The sequence below is a fragment of the Strix uralensis genome, chromosome 3 (assembly GCF_047716275.1).
Source record: "Strix uralensis isolate ZFMK-TIS-50842 chromosome 3, bStrUra1, whole genome shotgun sequence".
Lineage (NCBI taxonomy): Eukaryota > Metazoa > Chordata > Aves > Strigiformes > Strigidae > Strix > Strix uralensis.
In genome coordinates, this window is record NC_133974.1 from 70,814,344 (window position 1) to 70,830,586 (window position 16,243).

At 39.8% G+C, this 16,243-nt stretch overlaps 1 protein-coding gene across 4 annotated transcripts in view; it reads right to left on the reverse strand.

The window, feature by feature from the left end:
* Positions 1–16,243, reverse strand: part of SCAF8 (SR-related CTD associated factor 8) — a 166,243-nt gene that overhangs the window by 74,649 nt on the left and 75,351 nt on the right. Inside the window, exon 21 of one of the 4 annotated variants that reach the window (XR_012628167.1) lies at positions 10,594–10,658. The exons of 2 other annotated variants lie outside the window; for them this stretch is intronic. The gene's annotated coding sequence lies outside the window, so the exon portion shown is untranslated. Of the gene's footprint in view, positions 1–7,306; positions 10,659–16,243 lie in introns of those variants that run through there. One more of the 4 variants, XM_074862788.1, reaches the window with a different exon arrangement.

The following is a 16,243-nucleotide window of genomic DNA, read 5'->3' on the forward strand; positions in this document are numbered from 1 at the left end:
GTGCCCGTGCTGCGACAGTCCTGCGGGATAAACCTTACACTAACCTGGACCTCTTCGCCTTGCAGAAGCCTGGGCAGCCTATGGGTGGCTGTGACTGATTTAGGAAGCTGCTTGCTGCCAGGGTCCAGGTGAATGTAATTTGTCCCAAACTGCTGCTTTCCCCCAGCGTGAGCCAGTGGGGAGGGGGAGTGCTCACTGCTGGCACCTCTCTCGCCTGACAGGCAGGTTGGGTGCCACTGCCTCCCAGTTGCGGGGCTGGTGCATTCCTGTAACTGGTCACACTGGGACAACGTAGATAAAAAGTCATTGCACAATCACTGAATATCAGCTGGAATCTGCTAACAAATCGTTTGCCAGCGGTACAGAACAGCTCCCTGTACTGTTTCAAAGCAGTAACTGATGGCTGAGCTTCCAACAACATGGAGGAAGAAAGCTGAAACACAAATCAGCATCCCTACCCTGAAATAGACTTTACGCTCTTACACCTCTCTAAGCATTTGCCAGGGCTGTCAGTGTTAGGTTAATGGTTGGACTAAATGATCTTCAAGGTCTTTCCCAACCTAGATGATTCTGTGATTCTGTATCACACCAATGACTGGCAGAGATCCCGAGACAAACAACAAACCTAGATTTTTCTTCTCACAGCTGATGTGTCTTCTTGCTTTTTTACTATTGCATCCCACCTTACTGAGTACCTACGAGCATCTGGTTTGCGAAGGCAATCTCAGGAGCATACAAAACTGTCCACAGTCCTTTGCTATGTGGAATAGGAGGGGTACAAAACAGGGGAACAGAAGACAGAAAGGTCTCAGCGTGCAGGCTCCTCCTATTCCTTTCCATTAACTGGCCAAGTTCTGTCCTAAAAGTTGAGGGTTTTTTTTTTATTTTTTAACATCTTCTTGCTTGCTTTTCCAGAAATTCATTGCTCTGATGACTAGAATATTTTTTTTCTAATTTGCAGCTTACATTTATTCATGACCAATTTCTATCCCTGGGGTTTGGGTCTACTATAAGCAGATTTTCTGTTTTTTCAGGTGTGCACTACTTGAAGGCAGTTAGAGAGACCATGATCACAGTCTCTTTCCCAGGCTTCCTTTTACTAGGTTAAGTCAACATCTGTTAGCATCCTCTTGCTTCTAAGTTTTCCTACTCTTTCCCTAGCCTGCCTCTGAGTCTCTTCCAGTCTGATTTAATATTTCTTGAGCATGGGTAATGAGACTTACATACTTTATCCTACAAAGGCCTGTTTAGGAGCCTCATTGGCAGAGTCCCTTGGGAGGCAGTCCTGAGGGGCAAAGGAATCCAGGAAAGCTGGACATTCTTCAAGAAGGATATCATAAAGGCACAGGAACAGGCTGTCCCCATGTGCCAAAAGGTGAGCCATCAGGGAATAAGACTGGCCTGTCTGAACAGAGATCTTTGGCTGGAACGCAGAAAAAAAAAGGAGAGCATATGACCTTTGGAAGAAGAGGCAGGCAACTCAGGAGGACTACAAGGATGTTGTGAAGTTATGCAGGAAGAAAATTAGAAGGGCCAAATCCCAACTAGAACTTAATCTGGCTACTGCTGTAAAAGACAACAAAAAATGTTTCTGTAAATACATTAGCAACAAAAGGAGGGCTAAGGAGAATCTCCATACTTTATTGGATGCAGGGGGAAACATAGTGACAAAGGATGAGGAAAAGGCTGAGGTACTCAATGCCTTCCTTCTTTGCCTCAGTCTTTAATAGTAGTTGTTCTCAGGGTACCCAGTGCCCTGAGCTGGAAGACAGGGATAGGGAGCAGAATGAAACCCACATAGTCCAAGGGGAAATGGTTAGTGACCTGCTACATACACAAGTCTATGGGGCTGGATGGGATCCACCCAAGGCTACTGAGGGAGCTGGCATAAGTGCTCACCAAGCCACTTTCAATCATTTATCAGCAGTCGTGGCTAACCGGGGAGATCCCAGTGGACTGGAGGTTAGCAAATGTGGTTCCCATCTATAAGAAGGGCTGAAGGAGGATCTGGGGAACTACAGGCCTGTCAGTCTGAGCTTGGTGCCAGGCAAGGTTATGGAGTAGATCATCTTGAGTGTCATCATGCGACATGTACAGGACAACCAGGCAATCAGGCCCAGTCATCATGGGTTTATGAAAGGCAGGTCCTGCTTGACAAACCTGATCTCCTTCTATGACAAGGTGACTTGCTTAGTGGGTGAAGGAAATGCTGTGGATGTTGTCTACCTAGACTTCAGTTAAGCCTCTGATACCACTTCCCACAGAGTTCTCCTGGACAATCTGGCTGCTCATGGCTTAGATGGCCATACTCTTCAATGGGTAAAAAACTGGCTGGATGGACGGGCCCAAAGAGTGCTGGTGAATGGAGTTAAATTCAGTTGGTGGCTGATCACAAGTGGTGCTCCCCAGGGCTCAGTACTGGGGCCTCTTCTGTTTAATATCTTTAACAATGATCTGGACGAGGGGATCAAGTGCACCCTCGGTAAGTTTGCAGATAACACCAAGTTGAGTGGGAGTGTTGATCTCCTTGAGGGTAGGAAGGCTCTACAGAGGGATCTGGACAAACTGGATTGATGGGATGAGGCCAACTGTATGAGGTTCAACACGGTGAAGTGACGGGTCCTGCACTTGGGTCGCAACAACCCTGTGCAACGCTACAGGCTTGGGGAAGAGTGGCTGGAAAGCTGCCTGGTGGAAATGGACCTGGGAGTGTTAGTCAACAGCTGGCTGAATATGCGCCAGAAGTGTGTCCAGGTGGCCAAGACCACCAACAGCATCCTGATTTGTATCAGAAATAGCGTGGCCAGCAGGGACAGGGAAGTGATCTTACCCCATACTCAGCACTGATGAGGCTGCACCTTGAATACTGTGTTCAGTTTTGGGTCTCTCACTACAAGAAAGACATTGAAGTGCTGGAGTGCATTCAAAGAAGGGCAATGAAGCTGGTGAAGGGTCTAGAGCACAAGTCTTACGAGTAGCAGCTGAGAGAATTGGCGTTGTTTAGTCTGGAGAAAAAGAGGCTCAGGGGAGACCTTATCTCTCTCTACAACTACCTGAAAGGATGCTGTAGTGAGGTGGGTGTCAGTCTCTTCTTCCAAGTAACAAGTGATAGGACAAGAGGAAACGGTCTCAAGTTTCCTTTGAAGGAAGGGGAGGTTTAGATTGTGTATTAGGAAAAATTTCTTCACAGAAAGGGTTATTAAGCACTGGAACAGTTTGCCTGGGGAAGTGGTTGAGTCACCATCCCTGGAGGCATAGATGTGGTGCTTAAGGACATGGTTTAGTGATGGACTTGGCAGTGTTAGGTTAACACTTGGACATCATCATCTTAAAGGTCTTTTTTCAACTAAATGATTCTATGATTCTACAATAAAGGCACTGATAACTTCACTGTCTCTACTGGAGATACCTTGGTTGATATGTTCTAAGATGGCATTTTAGCTTTTTTTTTTTCCCACACAGCTGTATTACACCAATGGCTCAGACACATCTCACAACTAATAAACATACTTTGGTTCTCCCTCATTTTACTGTCTCCAAAAAGTAGTTGCAGAAACTGTGTTTATTTCTTTAAATGTCTGACTTTATATTTGTGTTGCTGGATTTCACGCCGGTCTTTCAGCATCTCCTTTGGATGAAAGGTACTGCAGTTACCTGATGAAAGGATCTGCAGTTGCCTGCTAGGGTTTTACCAATCTGCAGAATGAATGTGTTTGCAGTGACTACATGCCCCTCTACTGTCTTAAGAATTGTGTCTTCTGTCTGGATTTAGCCACGCAGTGGAGACCATCAGCTTCCTTCCCACGTGCCCTTCGCAGTTCCAACTCTGCACTGGAAATATAATTTCCAATAGCTGCAGTGCAGGAATCACCTCCCCAGTGAATTAGAAATGTATGAATAGCCATGAAAGGTGAGCATTGCAACCTAGAGCTTCTCTTAAAGATCCTGAAAGTTGCTTGAAAATATCAGTCTACATTTAACTGTAATTATTTATATTTAACTTTAAATAATGCCTTACATAACTTTATGTGCAAGTTATAATCTGTCATTACTTGTGGTTTCTCTGTGACCTTAGCAGCTGTTGATCAGAAAGCCCATAATTCCAGTGCTCATTCTGTCTTGTAGGGCCTGGCACTAAAAATATTTTGGCACCTTTAATTAAAATTTATAAATTATGTAAACAGAATGCCTGTTTCTCCCATAGTCTTGTTATTCTGTAAATGTCTCTGTATTGATGGTAGATTCATCCAGCATTAAGTAAGCAGAAGATACTCTTCCTGGAAGTAATTTTCTTTCAGGTCATTAACTCGATTTTCTAGTCAGCTGTTTCTGCAAATTCTAAAAACATTGATTGAATCTATATTGGTGTTACTGTGCATTCATTTCAGTTATCCCAATGAAATTCCACAACATATAAAAAATGCCTCAGATAATCATTATGGGATGAAAGATATTCAAGGCAGAGGCAAGGCTCTTGCACATGTTGAAGACTATTGGTTGCTGTTATACCAGCCATGGTATCTCAGTGACTTACTATTAAATCCATACTGAAGGTTTAACTGGATGAACTGTTGAGTAGATTTTGTTTCTACATTCACTCATATTGCATTTTAGACATTTTAGAATGCCTAAATAACCTTTTTAACAAAAACTAACTGAAATAGTTCTGTATAATTAATTATTGTAATTAGCAAAATACTTAAGTAACCAGTATTATTCACACTAGTGCAAGAACCAAAAGGAATCTTAATGGAGAAGACAAGAGAATTTATTATTTTACCAGCTACTGAGCCCACCTTTCTCTTCTAAAATATAGACCCAGGCACTCTTCATGTCAACACAGAAAGACCTCCATCACCACTGTTCTTCTCCATTAACTCTGACAAAGTCTTTGATCTGTTTTTAAACAATGGTAGTTGCATTTGCTTGGTATGATTCTTTTGCACATGTGCACTTCTAAAATCTGAAGTTCCGAAAGTTGTTGGGCATTCAATATTAGGTCCTTAAAAATCTTTACGTTTTTCAAACATACTATTGTCAGTAGACACTATTGTTTCAAATAGAAAAATTAAAGTAAAATTTAACTTCAGTTGTGCAGAGACAATATTTTTGTCAAAAAAAGAGAATCACTAGAGGTAGAGTCTTTGTTCCTCAGCTCCATCACAGACCACCCAATCTACAGAAAGTTATTCATCAGCTCCAGTCAGTGGAGGAACGCAGCCTGCTCTGGTTGCCAAGGATCTCCAGAGAGCAACATAGCCAAATTCATATCATTCCTGTCCACCAAAGGATTTAAACCAGAAATATTCTTCCTAATTCTTATAATCTGTTCTTACTGTAACTACCAGTAGCATTTCTAAAGAGATCTGACATTATGCAAAGCATGAAAATATATTAACAAGTTGTTTGAGGCAGAGGAAGATAAAAGAAACTTCAGAGGACAGTTGGTTTCTAATCAGATTAAGATGTCAAAAATATTAAATTCAAAAATAATCTGAAGCCCCTTAACTTGACCTTGAAGACATATTCTGTTTCTTCTTTTGAACAAAAATTCAGCCCAAAGGAAAATTCCTTTACTGTAAGCAAAGCTTTTAGTAAATAAAACAAGGTATTGCGATAGATGTTCAAGATGTACTAAAATGAACAATCTCAATGCCAAAATAGCATTTTTTAAAAAAACCACAGAAATAAAAAGATGGTAATTAACTTATTAACTGCTAGGTTGTGCTCTTTGGCTCATACCACTAATAGAAAATCTTACTATCGGTACTTCATTAGTAATTCTGCTATTATAAAATGAACAAGTAAATATTTTTCTCTAATTGTAGAACATGTTTCTGCAGTGATATAAATATTTGGAAAAACATATGTACTGTGGAGAACAAATGCCTCTGACCAGAAATAAGTAAGTACAATATAATGGAGATAACTGAGTGAGAAGGCTTAATCAAGCCACAGAAAACTTTATCCCTGTAGCTACTTTAATTATTGAATTTCTACATATGTGAGTATAAGATTGGTGAAATATAATATTCATCTAAAATATATACTTATTATATTTCTTGAACAGTTTCAGGCTAGGAAAATTGAGTCTGGTGCCTTTAAATACAACTTCTTTGGAGATTCCTAAGAATGGAGAGGACTTTCCAAAACTGTCATTTGTAAAGGGTGTTTTTTTGGTTTGTCTTTTTTTTTTTTTTTTTTACAAGTGCAGTGCTGCCAAATATTTTTACCACTAAAGAAATGCTATTTCAGCTGCATTTGAGCAGAGTAATAGTGGTAGCTAATGGCCTATTCAGTTAATCACAGTTATTCACTCCCTGAAAATGCCTCAGAATATAATAAATGTTTTGTTTTCTTTGTGGAGTCTTAAATTACAGGCATTATATAATACCCATGATATATAACCTATCAGTACGAATACAAACTGAATCCAAAACCACTCCCCTAAAATAATTCTAATATTTGAAGCCTCCAAAGTAAAGAAAAATGTTGTTGTTACCCACAGAACTACTGAAATAGCACTGATAGCAGGGTAAGAAATGGCTATAAAGAAAGTTCTGGTTTAACTAAAATGTGGCTACTTGTCATCCATTTACAGAGGTCTGAAATAACTATTACAGAACATTTTTTAAACAAAGGAAACAAGAAACATGCTCAAATAGCTGAACCACATAAATCCTTTCCTAAAGGAAAAAAGGCTGCAGATGTAGGGTTGCAGTTTGGCCCATAAGAGACAGATCAATCATAAAGTTTTCACTTTGAGATCAATGCCCTCTTTGGGTGTTTACCAATATAGGATTTACATTGTTCACCTCTTTTTTTACATTCATATAGGTTGTAGAAGTTCCTGTCAGACATAGATCTGCTTTGCTGCTCAGGAAAGATTGTATTTATGACGCTGCATGTTGACTACCTGTCACAAGGGTAAGGTTGTCGCTTGTTATACCTCATCTCTTTGTGGTTACCATTATATTGATGAGGCACAGAACCCCTTGTAGCTTTTTCATGAAGTTTCTTCCAGATGTATTTTTGAAAGCTGCAGAATATATTTTAAAACAATGTTACACTTCCGAGGTCAGAGGATGCTGTGTTTTTTCATTGCAATTGCTTTGCAGAAAGGGTTAGATTACTAGCTCAGAAAAATATTCCCCTGGCTACTTCAAGGAGTGAAGACAACCTCTGAAACAGTCTTCTGTTGGCTTCCTGGATGGAAGAAATCATCCATAAGAGCACACAAAAACTCAAAAGGCTTTCAAAATTAGGATACAGACAAAGTTTGGTATTAAACACCTCTTTTATTTCTCCTGGAGAAAAAGATACTCAAGTATTTGCTGAAGTAGTAATCTGGCAGGCCATAAAGCAATAAAAGACACTGCACTGGTGGTGGTGTTCTAGCTTTAACTTTAGTTTTGTAGAACTGTTAAGTATTTAGTGATGAAAAGAAAGTCAGATGAAAGTGATTATAAATAAAGAGATTTCATGATTCCTAGGAAAGGAAAAGCAGACAAATACTGGGGGAGGTTCTAGGATTGCAGCCTCAACCAGCTCCAGAGACTAATCCAGGACACCCCCAGGCAAAGGCAATCCAAAGGGGGAAGAGTTCAGATTAGAAAACAAGTTTACAGAAGGGCAGCGCTGAAGGCACAGCAGCAAATTAACCTAGTGCAGAGTAAGTGAGCAGTATGCTATACTAGGAGATATTTAATTACCTTAAAGCCCCAAAGGAGTAATTCAAAAGGTATCAGTAAGTACACACAGCTTAGCATGTTGGGAGACCTACAAAGAATTCACCATGCAAAGACACAGGGAAAAGAAAGAATATTAAATAGATGGAAAAAAAAACAACCTGTAAATGTGTTAGAAAAAGAAATGCAGCATAGAACAACCTTGCTAATTCAAAATAAGCTCTGCCCGATAGAATACTGCTGCCATCACCTGGAGCTCAGCACAGGCTAATTTAACATCTGAGTGTGGCCTTTGGTGGCTGAAATGTTGGTTACCTCAGGTCATCGTATGACAGCACAGTGACAAACAGAAAAGTTTAATTACATCCTACAACAGAACTGCTGCTTGCTCACCAGAGAGGTGGGCACAACCAAAGACCTTTCATCAGGTTTCTCAAAACAAGATAGTTGTAATTCTGATGCTTTGTGTATTTGAGGATCTTGTATGTTGGTGATAAAAGAGATTTGTAATATCTGATATAAAACTGGGTGAGGTTGCAAGCACTTTACAAGATTGGATTAGAATTCACCATGATCACAGTTATTTGGATAAATGTTCTGAAATTAATGCATTAGATGCTCAAAAGAGAAGTGCAAATTACCACAGAAGGATAATTCAAGTGTGCGAGTATAGAAAGGAGATTTGCTAGGCAATTGTACTGCAAAAAGGATCTGCAGGGGAGCTATAACTATCTATAAGCAAATTATAAATCAGGATGATATCCAGTTGCAGAAAAAGGCAGCCTGATATATATTCACAGTAATACTGTAAGCATATCAAGTAATTATTTTTCCCTTACCAGCAGTGGCAAGGCCCTGACTGCATTACTGTGTCCAGCTCTGCCTACTGGGCTGTTGGAGGAAGGAGACAGTTGGAGGCAGTCCAGGTAAAAACCACAAAAAATGTTAACAGATGTAGAACAAGGGAAGGTTGAGAGAATTATATTTTGTAGTCTAAAAAAAGCAAAGACTAAGAGAAGACATGATAACATATTTAAAACATGTAAAAGTTTGTTATGAGGACAGTGACTGCTCTCCGTGTCCATCATGCGGCAGACAAGACTTATTATGCACTTGCAGAGAAAAGCCTTCTAACACAAGGACGATCAGCCCAGCAGCTGATTATCTACAGGTATTACAAATAATGCTGCCACAGGAAGTGATGTGAACAGTTGAGACAAACACCTGTCAAGATGAGGAGAGGTATGTGTGATCCTCCCCAAAGCAGGGGAACAGCCCAGGTGATCCCGTGTGAGATCCCATCCAGCCTTATGCCTCATGTTTGGCCACAGAAACAAATCAGAGCTTTCCATCACAGACTAAGTACCACAATGTGCACAACTGTCATTTGTCTTGCGATGCCTGCAGGAAGGAGGGAGCCTGCAGGACAAGGGATGCATCTCCCAAAGACCCATTTAGCTAATTAATTCAATTGGCTGGAAGCAGCAAAGCGCACCCACTCAGGCTCCACTGCACACTTTTACTTGTTCAACATGCTCATGCCCAGTAGTAACTTCATTTACTCCACCTTTGCTACCAACAGCCCTTTTCATTGGTCTATAGGGACTGATACAGAGTAATTAGGTATACACTGCTGTGCAGCCATTGGAGAAATAAGTTGAACAAGCTTTAAAAGAAACAGGCAGGGCTGAGGCTGTAGCGATGCCTGGCAGGGATCAGACTGGTCATGAAGATGGCAGCCTACGGAAGGCAAATGGCATGCAGAGGAAACGCAGTGTCGCGCCCAGAGCTTGTGCTGTTGCGATTCCTGCGATGGTGGCACAGCTGGCAGCTGCTGGTGCCGAATCTCTGCCGGGGTGGGCAAGCTGCTCTGCCATGCAAGGCCAGCGTACTGCAGGGGCCAGCACCCTGAGCCACCAGCAGGGCTGCTGTTCATGGCTGGTTGGGAAAACAGTTTCAGAAACCCCCATATAACAGGGTGAGGGGAGGACAGCCTTCATCTGGGGTGAAGCCCTCAAGTTTTGCCACCTTTAGAAGAGTCTGAGGAGTAAAGATCAGGGAAAAAGGGCATGAAAGGTCCTATCCCCTCAAAGAAGGGCAATTCCTGAGTGTGCAGACCCTCAGAGTGCCTTCACCCTGTACACTGGTGGATTCACAACAGGTCTCTTGCTACTAATATTATTATTTTTTTTTGTTAGGAAGCATAGAATGCATCTTAAGTTAACAGGGATTTTCCAAAACAAATCCACATGTAAACTGGCATGAAGGGGTCATCAATTCACAGAGGAAGAGGCTGCACTGCCAGAAGGCACTGTTGGGGTACGCTGCTGGAGGCCCCTCCATGGGTTTTTCCCTGTACTGCAGTCACACACCCTGCACTACAGCGCAGCTGGCGTAAAGCACCCTGCCTTGATTTGAAGCCTCCCCAGTGGAGCAAATCCATTTTCCCAACTACACCGTGTGCAATAGGAATGCAGAACGAAACATTTCCACTTTTCTTGTCAGTGTTTTAACCTTAAACAAAATTATGGATAAAAACAAACTACTCTCCATTAAAAATAAAATAAAATGAAGAGCAATGCAAACACAGCCAAAAGCCTACTCTTATGTTTGATCACTTGTAAAGACTGAATAATGTACTGTGTACGCTGAGACCTCACATGACAACGCAGACTATAGCTCTTACCCTGGGAAAATCAAATTCATGGATAAATGAGATTAAATGGATCCTGTCAATAACTCAGTTGTTCCTTCTACTTTCCTGTCAAGCCTAACAGCTTTCTGAAAAACTTCCTCAGGTTAGAATAAAAAAAAAAGTTCATACTTCAACCATTTTTAATGATGATTTAAATGATTTTCCTGGTATGATGTCAGAATTACTATAATTACATTAGTTTTTACTTACAAATGTAGACAACTAAGGAGACTGTACAGTTTACAGGAATTCAGATTTGAATGTTTTAATGGTCCCTGCAGGGAAAAAAAACAATATAAAAAAAATAGTACAATACTGATACAGAAATGCTTGTAACACGACATCCTGATTACGTTCTATTCATTTTCAAGTGTACTGAGGTAACATTAACATTTGATTGCCTAATGCCCTTTGAAAATCATCTAACAGCTGTTTTCACACTTAACCACCGCTGGGGGTGCACCTGTAATTCTAGAAACAACCAACAAAGCAACACTCATAAGAATTATTTCCTCCTTTGATTCCTCAGTCACTCTAGAGCCTCTGCAGACTGCATTTCCATGGGTAATGATGATTCATGAAGAATAATTCTGAAGGTGAGTTCTCTATAAAATGATGTAGCTAAGTGGAACATTACTGATTTCCAGAAAACGCCCGGTTTTCTTCATTTTGTAAGATTGCCCTATTGGGCATCTACTTCAGTCTCTCCACTGAACGCCGGCACCAGCTAAATGCTATGAATTTATTAAATATTCCTTTTTCATGCCATTTTTAGATTGCTGCAAGTTGAACAATTATTACAGACATTTATGGTGACATAAATAGTGAAGAAACTATGATAACTATGGACTGAGGATACAGAAAAGAAACATGAGCTTCCAAGGACAGAAAAGTTGCCTGTAACCTCCCAAATTACATGAAAGCATCAACGTCTTTCTTAAACAGTTAAGTCAAAATCTCCCTGAAAACATGCAGGATGTTAAATGAGAAGGCATCACAAAACTTCCCATTACCAGTAGTGGCAGTAGGGCCCAAGTCTGGTCCTGGCACTTCTGTTATGAAACTTAACTTCCATACAAATCATGTCTTTGTTTGAGTCTTCTTTTGTTTAAACAGTGCAGTAATTCAATAATACAGTTTCAAAGTTCATATAAAAGCAGATGAGACAAATTAAGGATGCATAACTATTTACATCTATATTTTGACTGTCCAATAAGGACTTAAAAGTGCTGTAAATTTTAGTCTGTTTAAAAGAGTCAAGCTAAATATCATACTGGACTAAAAGCAGTCAGACACCAGGAAGATGATAATTAAAACTTCAAGGATCTTGGCGACAAGCTATCCACTCAGACAATATCCAGGCTAATAGACACTCATTTGTAGGTATTAAAATATGGTTTAATACACATAAATAAAAAAATTACTAAAATCTGTCTCAGTTAAAAATCCTGCAGCCTGGAAAACATACTTGCTTTATTAAAACCTAATTAAAAGCCAGGAAGGTATCATATCTCACAGTGCTAATGAAAAATCTGCCTTTTGCTTCTATTGAAAATGTGAAATGCTGCTGAAAGCAGATTGAAGGAAGAAGAATCTCAAGGAATGATTTGTGAAAGATAATGCACAGAGTATTTCAGAGGATTAAACTCCTTTATGTGAAGTATATTGAAATTCGCCAAAAGTAACTCCATCAAGTAAGAGCTCACTGGTGGGAGGATAGTTTCTGCATAACATTTTCCTACCTTAATATAAAACTTAGGGAAATCAAGCCAGTTTGATGAAAAGTCAGTTTTTTTAAAAATCTGAATAGCATTGCACATTCTAGCATAGAAAAAATGGTTTCATTAGAAAAACGGCACACACAAAGAGTCTCACAAGCTCATCTACCTTGAACCACAATGTATGGAAAATAGAAATCTGAGAAACAGAAGCGTGAACTGAACAAAAGGACAAACTAGTGGTGTGTTTTAACATATTAGACTTTAAAGCTTGTCACTGCTCTATTAATCATGCTTACACCAACTAAGCAAATTATCAAATTTACATAAGTATTGTATTTAAACTCATCTTTCATTATTTACAAGTGTTGTTTACATTATTTTCTGTTTCTCCATATTTGCCTTATTTACCCCTTTTCATGTAGGCACTACTGCAACTATGCACACACGTGTGTTTGAATTTAAGCACGTAAGAAATTCCAGTTATTCTAATCAGAGTAGTCACATTTTATGTGCTTTGCTGGATTAGTATCTAGATTCTTAAATTTCGTATTAATCATAAAAAGGAGTGGTTAAAACAAACGGCACAATCAATGGTAGAAGCAGTTCAATCCACTTTTCAAAGTATTAGTGAGAAATCAAAGGCATTTATTATTATAACAATTAAAGCCCTGCTGAGTGTCTAAATGAGCACTCACAGCTGATCATATCTCCAATGGACATATTTTTATGCTCTTTTTGTCGGCATTGCCCTTCAACCTCTTCAAATGTGGTTTGATCCTGAAAACTGTCAGGGATGAAATAAAAGTGTACAAAAGGCGGCAGGAGAGCTTTAAATTATATACCATATTTAAGTAATGTTTAATTATTGCTTTCAGCTGGTCACTATTGAAACCTTAGATGCACAAAGCAACTGTGCAATCAATAGCTACCAAAACAACATCCATCCCATCCACCATCAGCTTACACATAATATAAAAGGAAACAAACATGCTATCTGCTCTGTAATAGCAGTGTTATTTGAACTGGCAGGAACTGGTCATAAGTTTTCTTAAATTCATCGACCTGTCCCCTGACACAGAATGGTCTAATAATTTCCAAACCATCTTTACTAGAGGAGAATCTAATCTAACCATAAATACTTCATTTTGACTAAATTCTACTACAAGCTTATTTTCCTATCTATCTGTTTATATATTTGGGTGGTTTATTTTTTTCCTACTATTAAAACTAACTTTATACTCTCTTGAAATGAGTACGGACAGGTACTGATCATTAGGCAGAGTCAACAGGTTGGACTCGGCTCTCTGGCCATTTTGAGGGGTGCCTTCCTCACTGTCTCAGGGGGCTGGCTGAGCAGGACAAGCATCTGCTCTCAACACCAGAGCTGATGGCCCCATGCGTCACAGGAAATTACTGAGTGCTTCATTTCACATCAAGCAGGAATTTGGGAAACAGGTGAGGTAGACATCTCCCCAGTCTGGGAACAATTTCTATAATAACTAAGCCTTGCTCTCCATGGTGACCTCTGGTTGTGTCAAGTGTTGAACGTTTAAGGTATACTTTAGAATAATACATTTTTGTTAGGGATATAGAACATGCCTGGAGCACCTATGGGGAACTGTGATGCCCTGATAACCACAAAAACCCCAGTAATGCAGACCCTTTTCTCTGGCAGTTCCTTTCATACTTTCACATGCAAGCTCAAACTTGCAGAATAACAGTGTAAAATATGAATGTTTTATAGAAGACATATATAGTTCCTGCTCTCAAAATCTCATCCCTTTTCTATGCAGTAAAAAGTCTGCCGTACTGGAAATTGAGAATTGGATATAACAATAAGTTGACTCCTTCCAAATGATACTATTATTTCTCCTGGGTCTCTCACGTTTTTATAAGCATCTTAAAAGAAAGACAGGAGGGCTGTAAAATAAAATGAGAAGCAGCAGTTTTTTCAAGGTTTGTCTAGAAGCCAGGAGAGCTGTTTCTCAGCAGGACAAGTCTGAGATTTTGTGTTTCAGAGAATCTCCTTTGGGAAAGATCAACCTGCTGGGGCTTTGTTGCAGGCATGCCCACTGGCAGATAAGCAACAGTAGGGTGGGTGGGTGGCTCATAACCTAATGACATGAGCATGTGAAAAAAGTATTTTCTTGATATTTGAGTTATCTTTAAGAAAGCTAACCTTTGGAAATTGATACTATTCACTGAGTAGTACACCCTCTCCTGAAAAACCCCAGGGAAAGCTTGCATTTTGCTCTGACAGGAATGAGAACTTTCTGCACCCGCACTTACTTGGCCAGCAAAGAGGTGGACAGATTACTTCCTCATTCCTTCCCACCCCACCACTATGGCAACTTGCGGTTTCCCAGGAGAGCCCACATATCAAACATGGGTGACAGACCTGCTGAGCAGCCATATCCACAGCACAAGCACACAGAGCAGGAAAGCAGCCGCTGAGCTGCAGGTGCTCCTCCTGATGCTGTGACCTGATGTGGGGGCCAGGGAACCTTAGCACTAGCATTTACAGTGGCAGTGCAAAACATGGAAAACTAAAATTACCTTAGAAAGTCTGTTTAAGTTTAAATTATTTTCATTTTTGTTTTTAAGTTATTTAAATCAGTAAAAAGAAGAGTATTTTGATAATTTATTTAGTCTTGTTTTCCATTTGTATATTTTGTGTTTGTTTTTTTTTTCCTGTAGCTAGGTTCACTCTTACTAAAACAACCACCTAAACATACTGATTTGGAATTAAATAGAACCATTATACTTTTTGCTGAGAGGATATAGTATATCAACGTAAATTTGTTTAGCAATTATATAGTTTAATACATACTCAGATCTTGACTTCTTATATCTAAGAGAATTATAAATATTATGTATCTTATTTTCAAGGTGATAATTGTTCATTTTCCTCAATTCTCATCCTTTGAATCTATGTACAGTCATTAATTGTAAACAGTATTTGAAGAGCTAATCAAATTTCCATTCACTTTGTAGCCACCTATGCAATGAAGTTTGTCTTTAGCTTTACACAGGCAATAAAGTTTTCTTTGGTACATCCTTCATCTTTTCTTTGGTATTCCTTCATCTGCCACATGAACAAAGTGACTGTACAAAAGTCCATCCATTTCCTTACTTCCCCGACTCCGCTCTGGAGAGCGGCCTTTATGCTCTCCTGTTATGCGTGTTGCTGCTGTGCATCTCCACCCAAGCTCTCTTCAAACCCATCCCCCTTGCCACTTCTCCAGTCACTATTCACTAAACATTCAAATGCTGGTTCTCTTCTGTCCAGCAGGAGCTGGATAGCCTGATCTAGGAAATCTGCAAGCTGGGAGACTTCCTTCTCACTACTACAAGAGGAGTGCAGAAGTGGAACTCACAGGAGGAGGAGGAATGGACCACGTGAGATTTTACTGTACTGACATGCCCTCAGTAACACAGTGGCCAGATGGTAAAGAAGAATCCAAGATGGACAAGCGACAGTATGAGGTTATGACACAGCTGCTACCCTTAGCGCCATACACAGGGACATCTGTTCAGATGTGCGTGCTGGACTTACTGCACTACCCTGATAAAGGTAAATCAAGCAGCAACTAAATAGCATAACTTCTACCGGATCAAATCTGGGTATTGCTGCATGGAAAGTACTCTTTGCACCTCCTTCACACAGCTGATTCTAACAAGAGGAAAAGCCCTTACAGAAGTTTCTTTCTTTGCTGATATAAATACAACTGCAAAAATCCTCTTTCCTGCTCTTTGGGACAAATTAAGATTTCTGTTAATAGACTCAATGAAAAAAAATCTACTATCTTGGGTATTTTTAAGCAACTGTTTTAAAAAACACCTTATTGAATCCGTATTTGACAAGACTTCATGCCCATGTAAGAGCTGAAAGTGCATTCATACTCTAGAAGCCCAAAGAGGTGTAAAACCAGATTCTCCTTTACTTCCTTCCTTTCATTCACAATAAAGAACATAATTTAATCCATACTCTGTAGCTGCAGAGAATACTACAATCACATTGTTCTTGAACAGAGTGAGAAGATATTCACTGTAGTATGGGGGAAAAAAAAACCCAGAAAGAATTAGAACTTCAGAGAAGAACCACTGAAGATCTTAACAGAAAGATAAGTAAGAAATTA